A 21,658-nucleotide genomic window follows, 5' to 3' on the forward strand; every position below is an offset into this window, starting at 1 on the left:
CAGCGCACTTCGCCTTTCACACTGCATAGGGGCCCACTTTGGATGTCGCACAGGGGCCCATTGATTTCATGATATACCCCTGGTTGTACTCCACGCGCGCTCAAGCTCCCGGTGGGTAGAGAACTGAGAGCAGCGCAACGCAGCCATGAAACTACGACTCCCAGATCATGGAGGCAGGCAAAGGCAGCAGGGCATGCCAGGGAGTCGGGACCCACGTGACTGGCTCGGGCTGCAAGTTTACTTGACCCCAGGACAGAGGAGGCCGTGCAAGGACCTGCTGAGCTGACACGGGCAGCTGCCATCGCTGAGGTGAGATACCCTGACGCCCGCAGCTTAACCCCACACCCCATCTACCCCCCCATAGACCCTACTGTCCCTGCCCCAGGCAGCGCCCACCCAGTAACCTCAAAATAGCCCTCGACACTGGGGGCCTGCTGGGAGCTGGCCATGGCCTGTTGATCCTGCTAGAAGCTGGCCATGGCCAGCAGGACCCACAACCCACGGCCAGCTCCCAGCAGGACCCATAGGTCAGTGGCCAGTAGAATCTACAGGCCAGCGTCCAGCAGGACCCACAGGCCATGGCCAGCAGGACCCACATGTCAGTGGCCATAGCTTATGGAGCCTGCTGGAAAGTAGCCTAGGGTGACCAGACATCCCTGGTTTCCTGGGGCAGTCTGTCCCCGGTTTTGTCCACGCTTTGCATGGCCGATCCAGGGTGGGTGCACCGCGAGCTGGGGCAGTGGGAAGGCGCCCAGGCCCGACCCTTCCATGAGTCCCATTGGGCTGCCTCGGGGGGGGGGGGGTTGGCGAGCACCGCCAGACTACACAGAGCAGGCATCTCCTGCTTACCTGGTGGCGGCTGTCATACGAAGTCCCGCCTTCTGGACTGGCTCCTATGATAGACAGCACACTGATGACGTCTATCATAGGAGCCAGTCCAGGAGGTGGGACTTCGTATGACAGCGGCAGGCTGGGTAAGCGGGAGATGTCCATTCTGTGTAATCCAGCGGCTCTCCGCTCTCTAATCCCCATGCACTGAACAGACTGCATTGATGGGCACTGAACAGACTGCATTGATGGGCACTGAACAGACTGCATTGATGGGCACTGATGAGGCTGAGCTGATGGCCTAAGGCTGCCAGCCCTCCCCTGTTACAGGGTATATTTATATAGGCATTAGTCCTATGAGTAGTGTCCAGGAAGCCTTGGTCTGTGTCTGAAAGAGGGTATCCTTCCAGATGAGTCGCTCTAATGTGCTGGAAAAAAAGGACCTTTGCTTGTGGGCATCCAAAAAGGTGTCCGTCTATAGTGTGTCTCCTCCTCCCTAGCAAGGCCTGGAATATGCCAGAAGAGCAGCCTTGCGGGTCTCCTTAGGCGGAGATGCCTTTATTATATAAATGCGTCCCCATATTCATCCTTGGGGGGGACTTTGGTTGGCCCTCTCGTCTGACTGCCTCCTCCCTACATGCTATACTATTGTATCATATACAGTTAGGTCCATATAGATTTGGACACAATTTTCATACTTTTGGCTCTGTATGCCACCAGAATAAAATTAAAACAAAACAATCCAAATTAATTTGAAGTACAGACTTTCATCTTTAATTCAAGGGGTTGAACATAAATATCAAGTATAAATTTTAGTAACTGCAACCATTTTTATACACAGTCCCCCCTTTTTCAGGGGCTCAAATGTAATTGGACAAATTAATATAATCATAAATAAAATATTAATTTTTAATATTTTGTTGAGAATCCTTTACTGGCAATGACTGCCTGAAGTCTGGAACCCATGGACATGGGTTTCCTCCTTTATGTTGCTTTGCCAGGCTCTAACTGCAGCTGTCTTCTTTGTTTGTGGGTCTTTCTGCCTTTAGTTTTCCCTTCAGCAAGTGAAATGCATGCTCAATTGGGTTGAGATCAGGTATTTGACTCGGCAATTACAGAATATTCCACTTCTTTTCCTTCAAAAGCTCCTAGGTTGCTTTTGCAGTGTGCTTTGGATCATTGTCGATCTGTATTTTGCTGCATTTGGCTGAATCTGGGCTGACAGTGTATCTCTAAACAATGCAGAATTCATCCGGCTGCTTCTGTCTTCTGTCACATCATGAATAAACACCAATGACCCAGTGCCACTGGAAGCCATGCATGCCCATGCCATCACACTGCCTCCACCATGTTTTACAGATGACGTTGTGTGCTTTGGATGATGAGCTGTTCCAAGCCTTCTCCACACTTTTTTCTTCCCATCACTCTGGTACAGATTAATCTTAGTTTCATCCTTCCAAAGAATGCTTTTCCAGAACTGGTCTGGCTTTTTTAGATGTTTTTTGGCAAAGTCTAATATGTCTTTTCTATTCTTCAGGCTTATGAATGGTTTGCTCCTTGTGGTGAACCCTCTGTATTTGCTCTTGTGAAGTCTTCTTTTGATTGTAGACTTTGACAATGATACATCCACCTCCTAGAGAGTTTCCTTCACTTGTCTGGATGTTGTCAATGTTTTTTTCTTTACCACAGAGAGGATCTTGTGATCATCCACTGCTGTTGATTCCGTGGACCTCCAGGCCTTTTTATGTTGCTGAGCTCACCAGTGCTTTCTTCTTTCCTCAGAATTTACCAAACTGTTGCTTTGGCCTCTTCTAATGTTGCTGCTATCTCTCTGATGGATTTGTTTGTTTTTAAAGCCTTACAATGGCCTCTTTCACTTGCATTGACAGCTCCTTTGAACGCATGATGTAGGTTCAAAGCAATAGATTCCAAATGCAAATACCACACTTATGCCCCGTACACACGATCGGACACTGATCGGACATTCCGACAACAAAATCCATGGATTTTTTCCGACGGATGTTGGCTCAAACTTGTCTTGCATACACACGGTCACACAAAGTTGTCTGAATTTCCGAACGTCAAGAATGCGGTGATGTACAACACGTACGACGAGCCGAGAAAAATGAAGTTCAATAGCCAGTGCTGCTCTTCTGCTTGATTCCGAGTATGCGTGGCACTTTGTGCATCGGAATTGTGTACACACGATCGGAATTTACGTGTACGGATTTTGTTGTCGGAAAATTTGAGAACCAGATCTCAAATTTTGTGCAAAGGAAATTCCGAAGGAAACTGTACGATGGAGCCTACACACGGTCGGAATTTCCGACAACAAGCTCCGATCGCACATTTTACGTCTGAAAGTCCGACCGTGTGTACGGGGCATTTGAATCAACTCCAGACCTTTTACCTGCTTAATTGATGAAGAAATAATTGAGTAGCCCACACCTGGCCATGAAACAGCTTTTGATTCAATTGTCCAATTACTTTTGGTCCCTTGTCCATCAGCTTGAATATGTTTTTGTAAATACCTGAAAATACCTAGCTGGCTCCATGCAGTATGCCCTCATGGAAAAGATGAAAGGCATAGAGGCAGAAAAGATGAAGGCAGACTGTATGGAGCCAGCTAAGCCCGCACTACATGTTCAGAGGAAATCCCAATCCTTCCAAGGCAGCATCGTTGGAATGCACTAATGCTCACGCCCATCTAACCTGGAGTCTAAGGGACGTCTTTGGAGCCTATAAAGCGGACACCTGGCTGAACCGGTTAAACAGAGTGTAACTACATGTACACTACCCCTGCGGGGGCGACAGGGTCCGTTGAGTGGGGACCCTTGAGGGGGAGCACACAAGTCACCTGGAGATACTGCAAGCACAAAAGTCACCTGTGATGGTTTCTGATATATTTATGTGCACAACCTGATGACTATCTACACGGGAACTGTCATATATTTTTCACTTACATATATAGATGTATATATGTTTTTTACGGTGGTGTTTTGACTTCTGATATTTTTGGACTTTGCCACATCTCTGGTTTTTGTACATTTATTTTTACTATATTTTTTTCTTGCAATTTATTATTTTTGGTGTTTTGGATGCAACACTTTTGGACATTATTATATTTTTTTGATTGAATAAACGTACGTTATGGATCTTTAGATGTTACATGAAAGTACTGAGACACTATATATGCATCTTTGCACAGTATATTCTTTTCTTTTTTTTCTTTTTTCTTTAGGGTAATTGGTATGATTGATTTACCCATGGTACACATATTTTTGTCACTACATGTTGGTATATCACATTAATGTATATATACACCCACCAGGAACCTCTAGGCAGGATTCTGGTGTAATTTACTTATAGGAGTTACACTGTGTATCTGCTCACTTGCACGTATTGTGAGGGCGTATGCCCTACACACCTGCACATAATTTTAGGTATTACCCCCATAGGAGGCTTGCCTTAACATCTAGGCTAGGATGTCAGGTGTTTAGTTTTATTGCATACTCTACACCTGCGGTCACAGCCCCTTTTTCTTTTGTACCCTTAGTCAACAGGTAGTGCCATTTGACCCCAATTCTTGTCTGTCTGCTATATATCTAGAGCCCCCTTAAAGAAGCCCTATTAGGGGAGGCAGCAACCTTTTTTACTTTATCCTGAGCGCGGCTTTTTCCCATTCTCTATACAATGAAACCGCTACTAATGGAACTACAGCGCCACAAAATCATCTATCAGTTTGGTTTTCCATTTTCCATTCCCTTTACCCACAACGGCTCTAAATACACCTGCAGATCTCCTGGAGAGCTTCAACAAACCCTTCTAAACCTACGCTTGACTGAACCTTCTTCCAAATCTGCCTCAAAATCACCATCACCCACCAACAATTCCACCCACATCACTATGAAAAATGGCATCCACATCCACCAATCTCACAAGAGAGGTCGATTTGCCTCTCCTCCACAAAACCAAGAAGACTCTATGGACTGACAATAATCATCAATAAGGAATTCCTTACTACTCTTTTATCCTTCTTGTAGCCTTTATTGAGTCTTTATAGACTACTTCTAAACTGAATACAGGATACGTATCAATGTTGTATTTTCTCTCCTAATAGTTCCCTGATTGGCTACTTTATCTATTATTATATTCCCTAAGACGTCTTGCACTTCCTAACCTAATCTCTATATGTTTCGAATTTCACTGATTCACATAACCTCAAATTATCAATATATATTCAAGAACATATTTGGCCTCATTACAGACCAGGTGTTTAATGTCAATTAATTTTAGTTCATCATTTATTGTCAACCGACATACTATCGTTACATATGAAGATAGTATATTATTTTCTTGAGTAAGTAATTCATATATTAGGTACCTTAAGTTGTTTTGAAGGTTCTTATCTTATTATTATTATTTTTTTTTTTAATCAAAAGGTTTTTATTGCTCACATAAACAAACAACATATTCAAACATGAAACACAATACACGTTGTTCATATCTAGGATTCTCCATCATATATTCCATAGTTACATTTGTCAACATTTTAAGTGAACTTAGCTTCTACACATACTGTAGTACTTTCTTATATACGCCATCAAATTTATCACTGTCTGTGCCATATATCTACCCATTAGCAACTTTTCCGTATTCCCGGGAGTATTACAAAATCTAACTGGGTATCTTACACATTTTGTGCCTATACCCCCCGTAGCAGCCTCATTTGTACCAACTCTGCGGGGCTTATTCCTGGTGTGTCAAGTCAAGCGTCCCACATTTTGTCAAATTTGCCAGGGTTTCCCCTATTCTGATATATGTACTTTTCCATTATGAGTGTTTTACCCATGTGTTGTATCCATGCCTTAGTCTTTGGTGGTGCAGCTGATTTCCAGCTCATAAGGATCGTTTTCCTAGCCTGGAACAGAGCTTTGGCAAAGGCAAGTCTTGTCACCTCCTCCGCTATTGCCCCCTCCAGAATCCCCAACAAGCAGCTCTTTGGGTCAAGAGGAACATTGGTCTGGAACACCTGATTCAGTGTAGCCAGAACCTCCGTCCAGTATCTGTGGAGCTTCGGACAACGCCAGAGGAGGTGAATCAAATCTCCAGGCGCCGCTCTGCACCTACCGCACAGTGGGTCAAGTATTTTGCCCATTTTGTATAGCTTTACGGGTGTATAATGTACTCTCAGTAATATATATAACTGGGACACTTTTTGTGCCACATTCAATGAGCATGTGTTAACTGCCTGCCAGGGCCGATCCTAGGGTCACAGACGCCTGGGTGCAGAAATATTTCTGGCGCCCCCACGTGGGCGTGGTCATCTTACCAACTCCTCCCCAAACCACCCCCTCTACATTAGTACAGACCCCCAGAACAAATCACCCCCCTACATTAGTTTAGACCCCCAGGACAAATCACCCCCCCCTATATTAGTACAGACCCCCCCAGGACAAACCACCCCCCTACATTAGTACAGACCCCCCAGGACAAATCATCCCCCCTACATTAGTACAAACCCCCCCGGACAAATCACCCCCCACATTAGTACAGACCCCCCCAGGACAAATCACCCCCCCTACATTAGCACAGACCCCCCCAGGACAAATCACCCCCCCTACATTAGCACAGACCCCCCCAGGACAAATCACCCCCCCGCATTAGTATAGACCCCCCCAGGACAAATCACCCCCCTACATTACTATAGACCCCCCAGGACAAACCACCCCCCTATATTAGTACAGACCCCCAGGGCAAATCACCCCCCCTACATTAGTACAGCCCCCCATGACAAATCACCCCCCCTACATTAGTACAGACCCCCCAGGACAAATCATCCCCCCTACATTAGTACAAACCCCCCCGGACAAATCACCCCCCACATTAGTACAGACCCCTCAGGACAAATCACCCCCCCTACATTAGCACAGACCCCCCAGGATAAATCACCCCCCCGCATTAGTATAGACCCCCCCAGGACAAATCACCCCCCTGCATTAGTATAGACCCCCCAGGACAAACCACCCCCCTATATTAGTACAGACCCCCAGGGCAAATCACCCCCCCTACATTAGTACAGCCCCCCATGACAAATCACCCCCCCTACATTAGTACAGACCCCCCAGGACAAATCACCCCCCTACATTAGTACAGACCCCCCATGACAAATCACCCCCCCTACATTAGTACAGACCCCCATGACAAATCACTCCCCCTACATTAGTACAGACCCCCAGGACAAATTACCCCCCTATATTAGTATAGACCCCCCAGGACAAACCACCCCCCTACATTAGTATACAGACCCCCAGGACAAATCACCCCCCACATTAGTACAGACCCCCCCAGGACAAATCACCCCCCTACATTAGTACAGACCCCTAGGACAAATCACCCCCCTACATGAGTATAGACCCCCCCAGGACAAATCACCCCCCCACATTAGTACAGACCCCCAGGACAAATCACCCCCCCCTACATTAGTACAGACCACCAGGACAAACCACCCCCCTACATTAGTACAGACCACCCAGGACAAATCACCCCCCCTACATTAGTACAGACCCCCCTCCATTAGGCTAATTAAAAACACCCGGGTGGCAGCTGGAGAGGAGAGGACGGTGTGCAGCCGCGCCGCCCGGGTGAAGAACAGAGCTCAGGCTTGGGCAGCAGGCGGGACTCGAAGTTACACACAGGAGAAGTGGAACATGTCGGGCTTGGGCCGCCCCGCCCCCCCATGACGTCACTGCGCGGCCGCAGCTGGTCTCTCTCTGAACACAGAGACAGCCGCTCTAGTCTCCGGCTGTCTTGCTCTCCTCCTCTGACAGGAGGAGGAAGGGGGGATGGTGGGCACGGCAGTGGCGGTGACCGTTAGAGAGAGCTGCCTACGGACAAGGAGAGGAGGAGGGAGGGGAGCACTCAGCGGACAGCGTCCCCACCTCTGTGGCGCCTGGGTGCACTGCACCCTGTGCACCCCAGCCAGGATTGGCCCTGCTGTCTGCAGGGCCTCTTCCCACAATGCCCCTCCAATGGGCCCCAAATCTGTTTCCCACTGTGTCACTGCCCTCGTGGGGTGCCCCTCTAGGAACGACAACAATAGCATGTTATAGCATTGGGAAATTACACCTTTGGTGTCGGTCGTATCCTGCACTATGTGGAAGACCGGAGTGGAGGACTGATTCCACTCCACTGCATCCCCCTGAGCCCTCTTATATTATTACTTCATTAATGAATTCCTTTTTGGCTATTAGGAAGAAGTAATCCTCAATTCTTAGCCACACCTTCAGGATTGTTCAAGCACCCCCTTACCTATTTCCTCTCCCATTTTCCTATCCTCTTGACCCTTTTTCCAATCCTTCCATCTACAATCCTGTCATGTCTATTCTCATATAGACCATATTTAACCATATTTAATAATATTTCTTCCCTGGAACATCTGGGACTATTGACTCAATAATTATTTTATGCCAAGGGGCTCAAAAGCATGAACATCTTTACGATGTTCTTATTATAGCATTCTTCTCCCACACACGGAAGATCCGTGTGCCTTACTTCGCCTCCCTCGTTCTTTCACTTATAATATGTGGAAGCCCGACGGAAGCACCCTTCCCCCGAAGGGGATTTTTATCCCCTGTCACGGGCAATTCTTGTACCTTTCTTTAGGTCTAATCCAAGTGTATATTATCTAATCTTTTATGTTTTAAATTTTTTCTCCTCTTCAGACTTTACTGTTTTCTACTCTATCTTCCAAGTCCACATAGGTTGTCTCATCCGACCAGCACTACATGCAAATTGGTAAGTACCATCTCCTTTATCAGATATCATGGCACCATTTAACATTCTTTCCCTGAATGTTCAGGGTATTAATATTCCTCAGAAACATAGTAAAGCATTCCGAACCTTTCATGCTCGGAAAGCACACATAGTGCGCCTACAAGAAACACACTTTACTAATAGCTCCACTCCCAAATTTATGTCTCACTTCTATCCACAAGTTTTTACAGCCTCAGCTACAACCAAACAAAGGGACACTCTTGTAGCTTTTCATCGCTCCACCCCATTTACTCTTCAATCGCAAATTAAAGAGGAGTTCCACCCAGGGGGTCATGTAAAAAAAAAAAAATTAAAAGTCAGCAGCTACAAATACTGCAGCTGCTGACTTTTAATTGGACACTTACCTGTCCCTGGGTCCAGCGATGCGGAGGATCGAAGCCCCGCTCGTCTCCCCCTCCGTTCAGCGGCGCCGGCATTGCAACTGTGGGCGCCGGGCTGTGGCTTCACAGCCTGGCACCCACTGCGCATGCGCGAGCGGCGCCGTGCGCCGTGATTGGCCGCTCAGTCACCTGGGACCTGTAATGGGTCCCAGATGATTGACAGGAGGGAGGGAGCAGAGCAGAGCCCTTCCTGTGCCGAGGGGGAAGTGATGTCACCAGCCCAGGCACTGGAAGGGGCAGACTACGAGGGACCCCCTAGCAACAGGCATTTAGAGGTGAGTAAAAAAAAAAAAATATCCAAATGTTTTTTGGGGTTTTTTTTTAGGATTTTTCATGTATTTTTGTTTTTTTGGGTGGAACCCCACTTTAAATACCCAGAGGGACATTATTTAATCCTTACTGGACATATAATGGATACTCCAATCACTATTATCTCATACTATGCACCAAATAAACAACCAACAGCATTTTTATCACACAGGTAATACACAACCACAAATTAGGAACAATTATAATAATGTGTGGTGATTCCAATTAAGTCCTCCTTCCATTTCTAGACAAATCTCCATACGCCTCACCCAGAAACCCACTTAAATGATCCTTCTCCCAACTCATGTTTAAAGATAACCTAGTCGATTCTTGGAGAGAAAATAATCCAATGAAACGAAGATATACTTATTATTTACATCCTCAGCAAACATTCTCTCGAATCGATCACATATTTTTAACTGCTGACATGCTGCCAGAAATACTCACAGCTGACATAATTCCAATCCCATGGTCGGATCACATTGCAGTGTTCACCACCATTGCTTCCACTATACCTAAGGGACATGATACCACTTGGTACCTTCCAGATATTATGCTTAAACATCCAAACCATCGCAAACTTATTGATTAAGCTTTAAAAGAATATCTATCAATCAACATTAGCCCAGATATCCCATCACTAACACTTTGGGAAGCTCACAAATCTGTGCTGCGTGGTATAATTCAGAGGCAATTTGCATTATTTAAACGTGAACGCAAAATTCTTGCTCGTAAATTAGAATCTGAATTCAATACCGCTTTTACATCTTTTCAAGATAATCCATCCTCAATAACGAAAACTCGACTAGATAAAGCCTGCATAGCATATGATCTATTCCTAACAGAATCTGTGGATAAATCTTTTAAACGATCTAGACATAACTTTTTCATGAATTCTAACAAACCAGGGACATACCTGGCGTGCACTCTTAACTCATTAAATAAATTGTTCAAATCAGTCCGCTTGAAACTGTCAAAAGATGTATTCACTAATATTCATTAGTAATCCTATCAAAATAGTTCACAAATTCCATTCTCATTTAGCATCTTTGCATGCGTCAACGAACGATTTTGATTTTGAAACGCAGCAGACACCTTTTTCTCACAAATAAATCTACCAGAACTATGCCAAGACCAAAAAAGTTTACTTGAAGAACCTATCACGCCAGATGTAGCCAACACTATTAAAGAATTAAAAATGAAGAAAAGACCAGGTCCTGATGGATATTCGGCTTTATACTATCGAACATTTACAGAAACCCTTTCTCCCATCTTAGCCAAAACCTTTAATGTAATATTAGACGGACGTTCCTTTAGGCAAGAATCATTAATGGCTATCATTTGCATGATCCCTAAGCCCTCCACTGATGACACATCTTGTACAAACTATCGCCCCATCTCCCTTCTAAATTTAGATATTAAAATTTTAGCAAAAATCCTAGCAAAACGCCTTAATAAAATTATAGGTAGCTTGATCCATAGAGATCAAGTGGGCTTCATGCCAACTCGCCAAGCTGGTGATAATGTACGATGGGCAGTTCTCTTAGCACATATTGCTAAAACCCGACACGTCCCCACATGCTTCCTTTCCCTTGATATCAGAAAAGCTTTTGATTCCATATCCTGGCCATACCTACAATATACTTTACAGAAATGGGGTTTTGGCCCACATTTTATACAATGGATCACAGCACTTTGACAACCCCAAAGCATACATAAAATATGCAGGATAAAGATCTGATTCTTTTGATGTCAAGAGGGGTATGCGCCAAGGATGTCCACTCTCCCCCCTGTTATTCGAACCTTTAGACCAGCATATTAGAACAAACCCAACGATAACCGGTATAGAGACAGGGGGGACATCAACACAAGATTTGTATGTTTGCAGATGATCATTTGTTATTCCTGTCATCACCACAAGTATCAGGTCCTAATCTCTTGCCCATTCTCAATTAATTTGCAACATTTTCTGGCCTCTCAATCAATCCTAAGAAATGCCTGGCCCTTAATATATCCCTCTCTAAGATGGAAATCATTTCAGCAAAAAATGCGCTTCCATTCACTTGGGTGGAAAAATCAATACCTTACCATGGTATTCATTTGACAGCCTCTTATTCTGACCTCTTCTCGACTAATTACTCCCCTATATTGAAACAGATAACAACCTTACTAGGACAGTGGTCTAACCTCCCATTGTCATGGTTAGGTAAAATCAATGCAATAATAATGACAATTTTACCAAAACTGTTATACCTGTTAAGAGTCCTACCAATCCAAATTCCTTCCTACTATCTAAGAATAATCCAGAAAAGAACAACAACATTTGTTTGGGGTTCCTCCAAACCACATATTCCCCTACATACTTTATATCTCCCTAAATAAGAGGAGGCCTTGGCTTCCTCAATTTTGCAAATTATTATAAAGCAGCACATATTGCCAATCTTGCAAAATCCCACGCAGCACAGGAAATCCCTTTATGGGTGATCATAGAAGCATCAGAGTGTGACCCTCTCTCAATCTCAAGCCTGTTATGGCTTCACCCCAAAGACAGACAGGGTTTGTGCAATCCTATCACCAAATATCATATACCTGGTACCCTCTAGAGTAGCCAAATTTGCACCTAACCATTCAGCTCAATGCTTCGAGGTTGCTCTGATCCGGGTACACATCTACACATATGGTGGTCCTGTCCAATAGCTCAAACCTATTGGATAGAAATTTTTGAAATTGCATCCAGAATGTTTAAACAAAAAATACAACCAGATCTAGCCATGGCAATACTCAATCTGAATCCAAATTTTATAACACACAATCAATTCAAACCATTTGTTCAACTTCTCACAGCTGCAAAACAAACGATTGCAAGGGCATGGAGGTCCCCTGTCCTGGTGATGGCTGAGACAAAAAACAAATTGAACACTTCCATGTCTCACGCTAAAATAATAGCGATTGAAAGAGACCAACTTCCCATATTTGAAAAAATATGGTACCCCTGGATAAAATATCACTTCCCACCAACATTTAATGAATCCGTTCTTCTTCCATGGTAGCTGATTTACGTATTAAATACTCGTATACTTAGTTATTTGAGTATCTAATTGCTTAGGAGACAATATATTTCAATTCATGGATACTTGAATATCCATACAGCTAGAATGTAACATGAGCTGGTTTTTGGGTCGACCCTGTGGACTTCACCTTTTTTTCTCCTCTTTCTTTCTTCACTTTTCGTACTTTACCTTTCTTTTAAAACTCATTATTGTATCAAATATAAATATTATTTCCCATTAAACTATAATATATATATAAAGGGTTTTACTCAATATTACAGTATGCATTTTTTTTGGTATATAAACCCATACTAAACCCCTAGACTTATTTGAATAATCAAATGTTTGTATAATTATTACATACATATCTTTATATTCACAGTTTATATATTAATCAGCTTTCTTATGTTGTTAATATTCTCTACTATATACTGTTATTATTCTTGTCATTGAACATTTGATTAATAAAAACTTTTGACAAGGAAGAAATTGTGTGATGGTACCAATGTAACATTTTTAATCTTTTTGCATACATGCTGCATTTTTACATAACGCACACCACTGCACCCGAATGGTGTAAAAAGGGCACGTAGACAACAACTGTTTTTATTGTGCCCTTGCCCTGAACCTGCGTTGATCTAGGCAAATTACCGCAGCTCAAGAACCATTGTGTGTATGTGCCCTAAAACAATATCATAGGAATTGTAGCTGGTAATTTATAGAATATATTGGCTATAATACACATTAGCTATAGCTGTCACTGTTATAAGAAGAATCTCCTATCTAAATGTGCCCAGTGTCAAACTTTCCTAATAATGTGTCCCTTATCTGAGCAAAGAGACAAGGAATCTGTGCACCTTCCAGCTGACAGTTCAGTATAGCAACTATTCCTGACATCCAAACTATTAATACAAAACTCAGTTTATGACAAAAGGGAAAAACTATCCTTCCTTCTGGAAGACCCTTCTTTGAAACAAGGTGTTTGTCAGCCCCACATGAGGTATACTGATCAGTATAAAGTTATCAAAGTTTTCTTACTCACCTTTAAAAGTCTTTACTTTGTGTGTTGGATCATTACAGCACTGCACTCTTTTTCCGGAGTTGTAGCCTTTAGCCTTGTAACACAGACCAAAGAGTAAAACAAAAGGGGAGGAGGAATAAAGATTTCTTAAAGGGGCCACAGTTTCTTATTTAAAGAGGCAATCAACATCCAAACAGATATTTTAATAAGGAAAACTATTTATGTACATGAAATAATATTGTACATATACAGTACCACATTAAGCGTGCAAAATAATAAATACATACACAATAAAGAACTTAGAGTTGGGGTACAGACATCCCCTAAGTATATCACTAGACAAGTGGCACCTAGTAAAGAAGGAATAATGAACCATATGCAACATTTCGGATAGCATTTTTTATAGCACCGATCGCTTTATAAATGTCACTGGTCCCAAAATAGTGTCAAAAGTGTCCGATCTGTCAGCCGCAATGTCACAGTCACGACAAAAATTACAGATCACCACCATTAGTAGTAAAAAAAAAAAAAATAAATAATAATAAAAATGACAAATCTATCCCCTATTTTGTAGACGCTATAACTTTTGCGCAAACCAATCAATATACTCTTAATGAGATTTTTTTTACCAAAAATGTGTAGAAGAATACATATCGGCCTAAACTGACCAAAAAAGTTTTTTTTTTTTAAAAAAAAGGGATATTTATTATAGCAAAAAGTAATAAATATTGTGTTTTTTCAAAATTAAAAAACTCTCGTGGGGAATGTGGCGCTGTTCAAAAGTGAATGAAATTAAAATAGTACCCCAGAAAAATTGTTACAATATGTGAGAAGTACTGTAAAAAAATGTGTAAATAGTAAACAAACAGTATGTCATGTGTAAATGCCACATGTGTAAAACATCACGTAATATTATAAAGTCAAGTGCAAATAAAGCTGGAGTATAAATAGTCCTAAAAGAAATACATGCACCCAAAAATGAACATAATATATAAATATGTGCGTAATATTAGTGCTGATTTAAAAATTCCAAAAAAACGCATAAGGTATACCCAAAAAATGCACAATTAGAATCAATGGTGTAATAAATAATTGACGTGATGGTGCACCAAAATTATCAAAAATAAGACCCAAATGATATAAGTGTCCAAACAAAAATAAAGTTCTATATATATAAAAAAGAAAAAAGAAAAAATCTGTGAGAAGTGTCTTTGCTTCCAAAGGATCCCGTGTGAATTGTTGTGGTTATTATGTGATCTCCTCCTCTGGAACCCCCAATTGTATCCCCACTCACCGAAAAGCCCAACCCCTGCAGGGGTAATGAGCATATGAATGTAAATCCACTGGCAGAAATCGATCGTCCCCCTCTGTGATTCCACGATCTCCATCCTGGTTGGGTTACCGCTAGTCCTTTAAAAAAGTCCACCAGAGCATATCCATATGTGTGGAGAAGAGAGGAACTATCTCTCTCCGATGAAAGATCTGCGTTGTAGTGTCAGATAACTCCGCTAAAGGGCGCTGTTCTCTGTCACAGGAGCTCTGAGAAAACGCCTCCTTCCCGGTCGCTGGCGAAGTCAATATGAAAAATCAATATAAAAATGCACTGATTCCTGTATAAATGACACTGGCAGTGAAGGGGTTAACCACTAGAGGGCGGGGAGGGGTTAAGTCAGTACTAGGGAGTGATTCTAACTGTAGGGGGGATGGGCTAGCTGTGACATATCACTGATCTCTGCTCCCGATTACGGGGAGCAGAGATCAGTGACACTGTCACTAGGAAGAACGGGGAGATGCTGTTTACATCAGCATCTCCCCGTTCGTCCTCTCCGTGAGGCGATTGCAGGTATCCCCGCGGCGATTGCGTCCGCGGGACCCACGAACCAACTCACGGAGCACTCGCGGCGCACACACGATGGCACGGCGGCAAATTCAAGGGGACGTACCTGTACGCCCATTTGCCCAGCCGTGCCATTCTGCCAACGTACATCGGCGTGCGCCGGTTGGGAAGTGGTTAAGCAAAGTTGCTTGGGCAGGAGAGGGGTTTGTGACATATTGTTTTTCAGCACAGGATAGCTCCGACACCACCTTATCAAAGGCAGCCACGGAGGTAGCCTTTTGTCGGTTAATATGGTAGACCAGAGTAGCTCTGACAAAGTTTAAAAGAATCCCACACTGCGGAAGGAGGAGCAGACTGATCGTTTTCTAAAAAGTATAGTTTCCATTTATTCATGAGATCATCATTCTCCGGTAATAGGGAGAGCCTAAATGGGTTTAGATGCCACCTGCGAGGTGGTGTATCAATAGGGATACTTAACGTTACCCAATATGGACTGTGATCAGAGAGTAGTATAGGACAGAAGGCTGCTTGCTTTAGCCAAGGGAGAAGTACATGAGCCATAAGTATGAAGTCTATGCGGGACATAGTGTTGAGTGGAGGAGAAACACGAATATGCTCGGGTGGAGTGGTATTTATATCTCCAAGTGTCGACCAGATTGAAATTGCCAATAAGTCTAGCAAACCAAGTGTTAGGTTTAGCAGATTGTGGCGCCATGTGTAAATGGGTTTTGTCTAGATTAGGGTTTAGGGTAGTATTGAAATCTCCCAGCCACATGGCCTGTACCATAGGATGATGAGCCATGAACGAGAACCCCTCTGAGTATAATACAACAGAATTGTGGAGGTATATAGAATGCTAACAACAAGAAGGGTTCTCCGTATATTGTGGAATGTAAAAAGACAAAGCGTCCCTGAGGATCTAACACAATTCTCCACAGCTCAAAGTGTACAGATTTAGCCTTGAGGACCGAGACCACTCGTGAGTGAGAGGTATGGGTAGAATAAAAAGCCTAACCAATCCACAGGCGTTTGAGGGGCATTTGTAATCACCCTTCCGCATGTGTGTTTCTACCTGGACCATTATTTCCGCATGTTGCTTTCCGAGGGAAGAAAGAACTGCAGATCTCTTCACCTTATCTCTCATCCCCCGAACATTCCATGCGATACGCTTTATGGTTGCCATAGTGTAAGAGATACACAATTTTCTACTACAGTTAAATAACCCTTCCCCAGGAAATGGTAAAGTTTGTCAAACCAACTGAGGCTGGGTTCCCCACATCCAATTCGCAAAAGCAGGAGATTTTGACCGGCTCTCTATGGAGCCGGTTCATAAATCTCCGCTGCGGCTCTGATGCAAAATTGCACAGAAGCCCTGTGCGTCTTTTGGTCCATTTCAGATCCGAATTCAGCCAAAATTTCGGGCTGAAATCAGACCTGAAATGGTGAACCAGGACGCAACGGACCCCTGCTGGGAGCCGCATGTGGCGATGGTGTAAACCCAGCCTAAGACCCTCCAACATCGAGAGCAGTAAATCATGTGTTAGCGCAAAAAGATTATGCAATGCATACAGCAACATAATCAGAAAAGTAACAACCCCCTCCCCACCCTGCACTCACCCCAACTGGTGCGGGCTTCCCCCCTAAACAAGTTGCAAAGTTCAAAAGAAAAAAAAAAAAACAGTTGTAAAGGATAAGAGAAACAAAAATGAGGTTCACAGGTGATTGCTGGGTTAAGCCCCTGGACAGCAGATCGTCAAGCAGTAGCATTATAAACAATGTGTGAACCATTGGTAGAATGCAAGTTATTGCCCAGCAAAAACCCCGACCACCATTAATGTTGTTCCTAGTTGTGAATAGGGTGAAACTTTACTGCACTTTTTTTGAACATTGTAGGACTGTGTCACCTCCAGGCAATAGAAAACTAAGAAAAACAAAACTTGGGAATACAGTACCGGAGCAATATAGACCCTTGAAGACTTAGGCAACTGAAAGGGAATAATAATCGTGCCTGCAAAACAAGAAATCCTGCGAGGGACACATAGCATATTCACACAGACTGAAGATCCCCATCTATGTCAGTATTTAAAGTCCAGTTAAAGAAGTGCCAGGGGAGAATAATTAAACATAGAAAAAAAGGGGGAGGGGGGTTACCTACGTCCTTACAAATATAAATAGAGACTTTTCTTTTCTTTTTTTTAACATTCAATTTTTTATTTAGTTATCAGAACATAAAATAACAAATAAAGACATTAAGAAAAATATAACAGGATTCACACAATTACAGTTACATAGTATAGTGAATGCATTTTTGATAAATACATTAAGTCAGTATGATAATCGTGAATAATCCTTCAAATTCATATCTTTAAATTCAGTTCTAGCTAGTAAACCCCCAAGAATAAACCTATTCACCCCTAGGGGAGCAAACTGTAAACAGGTCTAATCTAACATGAATAAACAAAAGAGAGAACAGGATGTTGTCTAGTAAATCAATGTATTCTAGCGAGTCAAACCAATCAGGAAATGAAAGCAGCATAAGTCTCTACAAGGAATAAGTGATACCAACAGGCGACCTAGTGGTAGTTAAGACTGAGCGTACAAGTCTTTTAGTACTTTAGATGCTTTAGGATGTATGATCCATACATGCCAGTGCTTCTTAAAGTGAATTATGTTATAATGTGCTATAAAGTGCTAACAGTAATTCATAGTACGCCTGAGTGTTGACTCTTTTGCCCCATACACACAAATGGACATTGATCGGACATTCCGACAACGGATGTTGGCTCAAACTTGTTTTGCATACACACGGTTGCACAAAGTTGTTGGAATTTCTGATCGCCAAGAACGCAGTCACGTACACCACGTACGAAGAGACTAGAAAAGGGCAGGTCTGAACCAAGCGCGGCACCCTTTGGGCTCCTTTTGCTAATCTCGTGTTAGTAAAAGTTTGGTGAGAGACAATTTGCGCTTTTTCAGACTCGTGGTTTTCAGATCGTTTTCTGCTGTTCAGTTTGTGCTTGTGGGTTTGTATCTGCTCTTCAGTGCGTGCAGTCAGTTCGTATTGGAGTTTTCTGTGCGATCTTGTCCGCTCGTTGCTGTTTTTCAGGTCGCTCTTCACAGGCCTTGCTGTTCTTCAGTGCGTTCTGTTACTTCATTTTGAGCAGCCGACCGTTTTCTAGTCATGTTGCGTATACGTACTCCTCGTAGAGTTCGTGCTGTGCGGGGGGCTTGGTGTTGGGGTCCTGACCTTGACACAAGTCCAGTCCATGAACAGGGTGGGGAGGAGTTCATGGACCAATAATTGGTTGCTTCAGCGTGACCAGTTCTGTCACATGCCTTTGCTCCGTGAGATCCGTGAGAATAATCCTGATGATTTCAGGAACTTTCTCCGGATGACGGACCCCGTATTTCACCGTTTGTTGGCTTTGCTGACCCCCTATATCGGCAGGCAGGATACCTGCATGAGGCAAGCCATCACTCCGGAGCAGAGGCTCGTCGCCACCTTGCGGTACTTGGCGACGGGGAGAAGCCTGCAGGACCTCAAGTTCTCGACAGGCATCTCCTCCCAGGCTCTGGGGATCATTATCCCGGAGACCTGTTCTGCCATCATCCAGGTCCTGCAGAAGGAGTATATTAAGGTAAGATTTATCCTTTAATATCACATTTTATTGTATTTAATGTTTGATAATATATTGTATTTCTTTCCTCATTCCCTAATTACCATGATTGGAATATGCTGTGAATGTCCCCTTTGTCTTCATACATGCTGGATTTTTATGTAATTATTTTTTTTGTCCTTAATACATATTTGCCTTCACTTACCTCCCCAGCATGGTCTCCTGGTCCTATATTCACCTCATGTAGTCACTTAACAATGTATTTTATCAGCTCCATAGTAGTGCTTTACCCTAAATACCCCCTAAAATGTTTACAAATGTGATGTGTGCTTTAAATTCAGGCAGAGTGCCAGAGGCACTCATTGGACCCCTCCCTCCCCCCAACTGCTCAGTCAGCTGATACCAATTCTCTATCTATCCTCAATCATCTATCTGCTGACTTTGCCAAACCCATACACACTATACCTACCTCTTTTGTGGTCAGATGTATGGATGAATTCCTCAAAGTATGTAGTGCAAGGGCCTGCCTGTATACTTTCAAATGGTACTGTTTAAAGTTTTTGTATCCTATTATTATCTTGATAGGTAATAGCAGAATTTCCAAATGTGCTCAAATGTGTACAGTGTATATTTATATCTTTGTATTATGACACTTCTTACCTGTCCAGTGGGCTGTCAATAGTGTAACTAAAGAGGGGCTGGCCAAAGAAATACCCATTATTTAGGCATTCATCTCTCAATCAAGTGGAGAGGGTTACCTGTCCAAGAGCCCCCCCCCATAATGTTAGAAATGGCCCATGAGAGGGGGGGAGGGGGAATCTGATAGGTGGAACTTATACCTTTGTCTTTCAAAACTCCCTAAAATAAATGTTATACTGATGTTGGGCAAAAATGTTTGTGTCTAATCTGCTTTCCCTGTTTATGTGCAAAATTATTAATTTTTTTTTTCTTGTTTGACTCCACAGTTTCCTTCCAACCCACAGGAATGGCAGACTGTGGCCTTCCACTTTGCCTAGCGGTGGGACTTTCCTAACTGTGGAGGGGCAATTGATGGGAAACACGTCCACATCGTTCCACCACCCAACTCGGGGTCATACTATTATAATTATAAGGGGTTCAATAGTATTGTGATGTTGGCAGTGGTGTCGGCTACTTACGAGTTCCTGAATGTGGACGTGGGGAAGAATGGCTGGATGTCCGATGGTGGAGTCATCGCCCAGACGGAGTTCTACAGGCGTCTCCAGAATGGCAGCTTGGACTTGCCACCTCCAGAAGACAATGTGGAAGGACTCCCATTCGTCTTCATTGCTGATGAAGCGTTTGTGCTAGGGGACCATCTTATGCGGCCATTCCCGATGAGGACCCTCACCCCGGACCAGAGGGTTTTTAATTACTGGCTGGCCAGAGCCAGAAGAGTGGTGGAGAACACATTTGGAATCATGGCCAGCTGGTTCCGCCTATTTCTTACACCCATACACATGGCAGAGTACAAACTGAATCATATCATCCTGGCGTGCTGTGTTCTACACAACTTTTTACGGCAAAATTCTGCCAACTATGCTGGCTCAGTTGGGCCTGAGGCCGGAAATCCTAATGAACCAACCCTGACGGCACTTGAAAGTGGCCGTCCTGACTTGCCCCCCCGAGTGCCCATGAGGTCTGTCTTAGATACCTTGAATACTTTGTGGGTAGGGGGCCATCAATATGCCAGACAATGTCTGAAACATTTTTCAAATAAAAAAATCATTTTAACTACTAAAATCTTTGGTGACATTTACTGCTTGTGTTTCTTTTAACTGACCCTGACAGAAATGTGGTGGGTCCTGAAAATGGCGTGATTGTGTAACATTAAAAAGCACTGTTGGGTGTTATTTACTAAAGGCAAAGACACTTTGCACTACAAGTGCACTTGAAACTGCACTTGTAGTGTAAAGTGGATTTTCCGTTAGGAACTAACCCCCATTGTCACAGTAAACACCAATTAGAGCACAACAAAAGTTTTGGAGCGTTGAAACAATAATCCACACATTCTTGATTATCAATCTTTTTAATACCAGCACAATCACATGTGCATTTGTAAAAGGTTTTTAAAACAAACCAACATGTTTGTTGTATAACAATTTTTTGGGTCACATTAGAAAAAGTAGAAATGTTCATTTAAGATAAAACAGGCATGTTTAAAACCAACAAGAAAGACACAAATCTTGAACTTACAAAGTTCAACTTTTAAAGAAATTGAAGGCAATATCAGACATGAGTATTTACAAACTGTGTTTGATATTGCGTTCAGATGGAGTGAAGTCACCCCTGGAAAAGCCAAATTTTGAAGATGCACACAAATTGCCGAATGTCAACATGTGCTAGCTGCCATCACGGGGGATCAAGGGACGTGTTTTGGGGGTGCAACCCCTTCCTCCCAGCTACTTTATTATTGAGGAAGGGGTTGCACCCCCAAAACGCGTGATGGCGTGATGGCAGATAGCACATGTTGACACACTGTGTGCATCTTCAAAATTTGGCTTTTCACGAATATTTCAAAAAATATTAGAAATTTGTAGATCACAAAAACCACAAAAAAGGGAAGGGATTTGGAGGGGTTTTAAACTCTCCCTAAAACATCAATGATGTTCTTCATTTTTTTTGAACATCATTGATGTTTTTCTGGATGTTTTCCAAGTCCCTATTACACCCCATGATCTCCCTGATCAGGATCTGTGCACTTTCAGAGGTGAAATGATCTGGATCCACAACATCTCGATCACCTAAAAAGATAGAAACAA

At 43.1% G+C, this 21,658-nt stretch overlaps 1 protein-coding gene across 3 annotated transcripts in view; it reads right to left on the reverse strand.

The window, feature by feature from the left end:
• The window catches only part of LOC141144893 (enoyl-CoA delta isomerase 2-like), a 101,740-nt gene extending 88,177 nt beyond the window's left edge, over positions 1 to 13,563 (reverse strand). For 2 of the 3 annotated variants that reach the window (XM_073630986.1, XM_073630985.1), the window contains exon 1: positions 13,446 to 13,563. The gene's annotated coding sequence lies outside the window, so the exon portion shown is untranslated. The remainder of the gene's footprint in view (positions 1 to 13,445) is intronic. The other variant, XM_073630987.1, reaches the window with a different exon arrangement.
• Between the last annotated feature and the right edge of the window lie 8,095 nt (positions 13,564 to 21,658).

Source organism: Aquarana catesbeiana, linkage group LG05 (assembly GCF_042186555.1).
Source record: "Aquarana catesbeiana isolate 2022-GZ linkage group LG05, ASM4218655v1, whole genome shotgun sequence".
Taxonomy (NCBI): domain Eukaryota; kingdom Metazoa; phylum Chordata; class Amphibia; order Anura; family Ranidae; genus Aquarana; species Aquarana catesbeiana.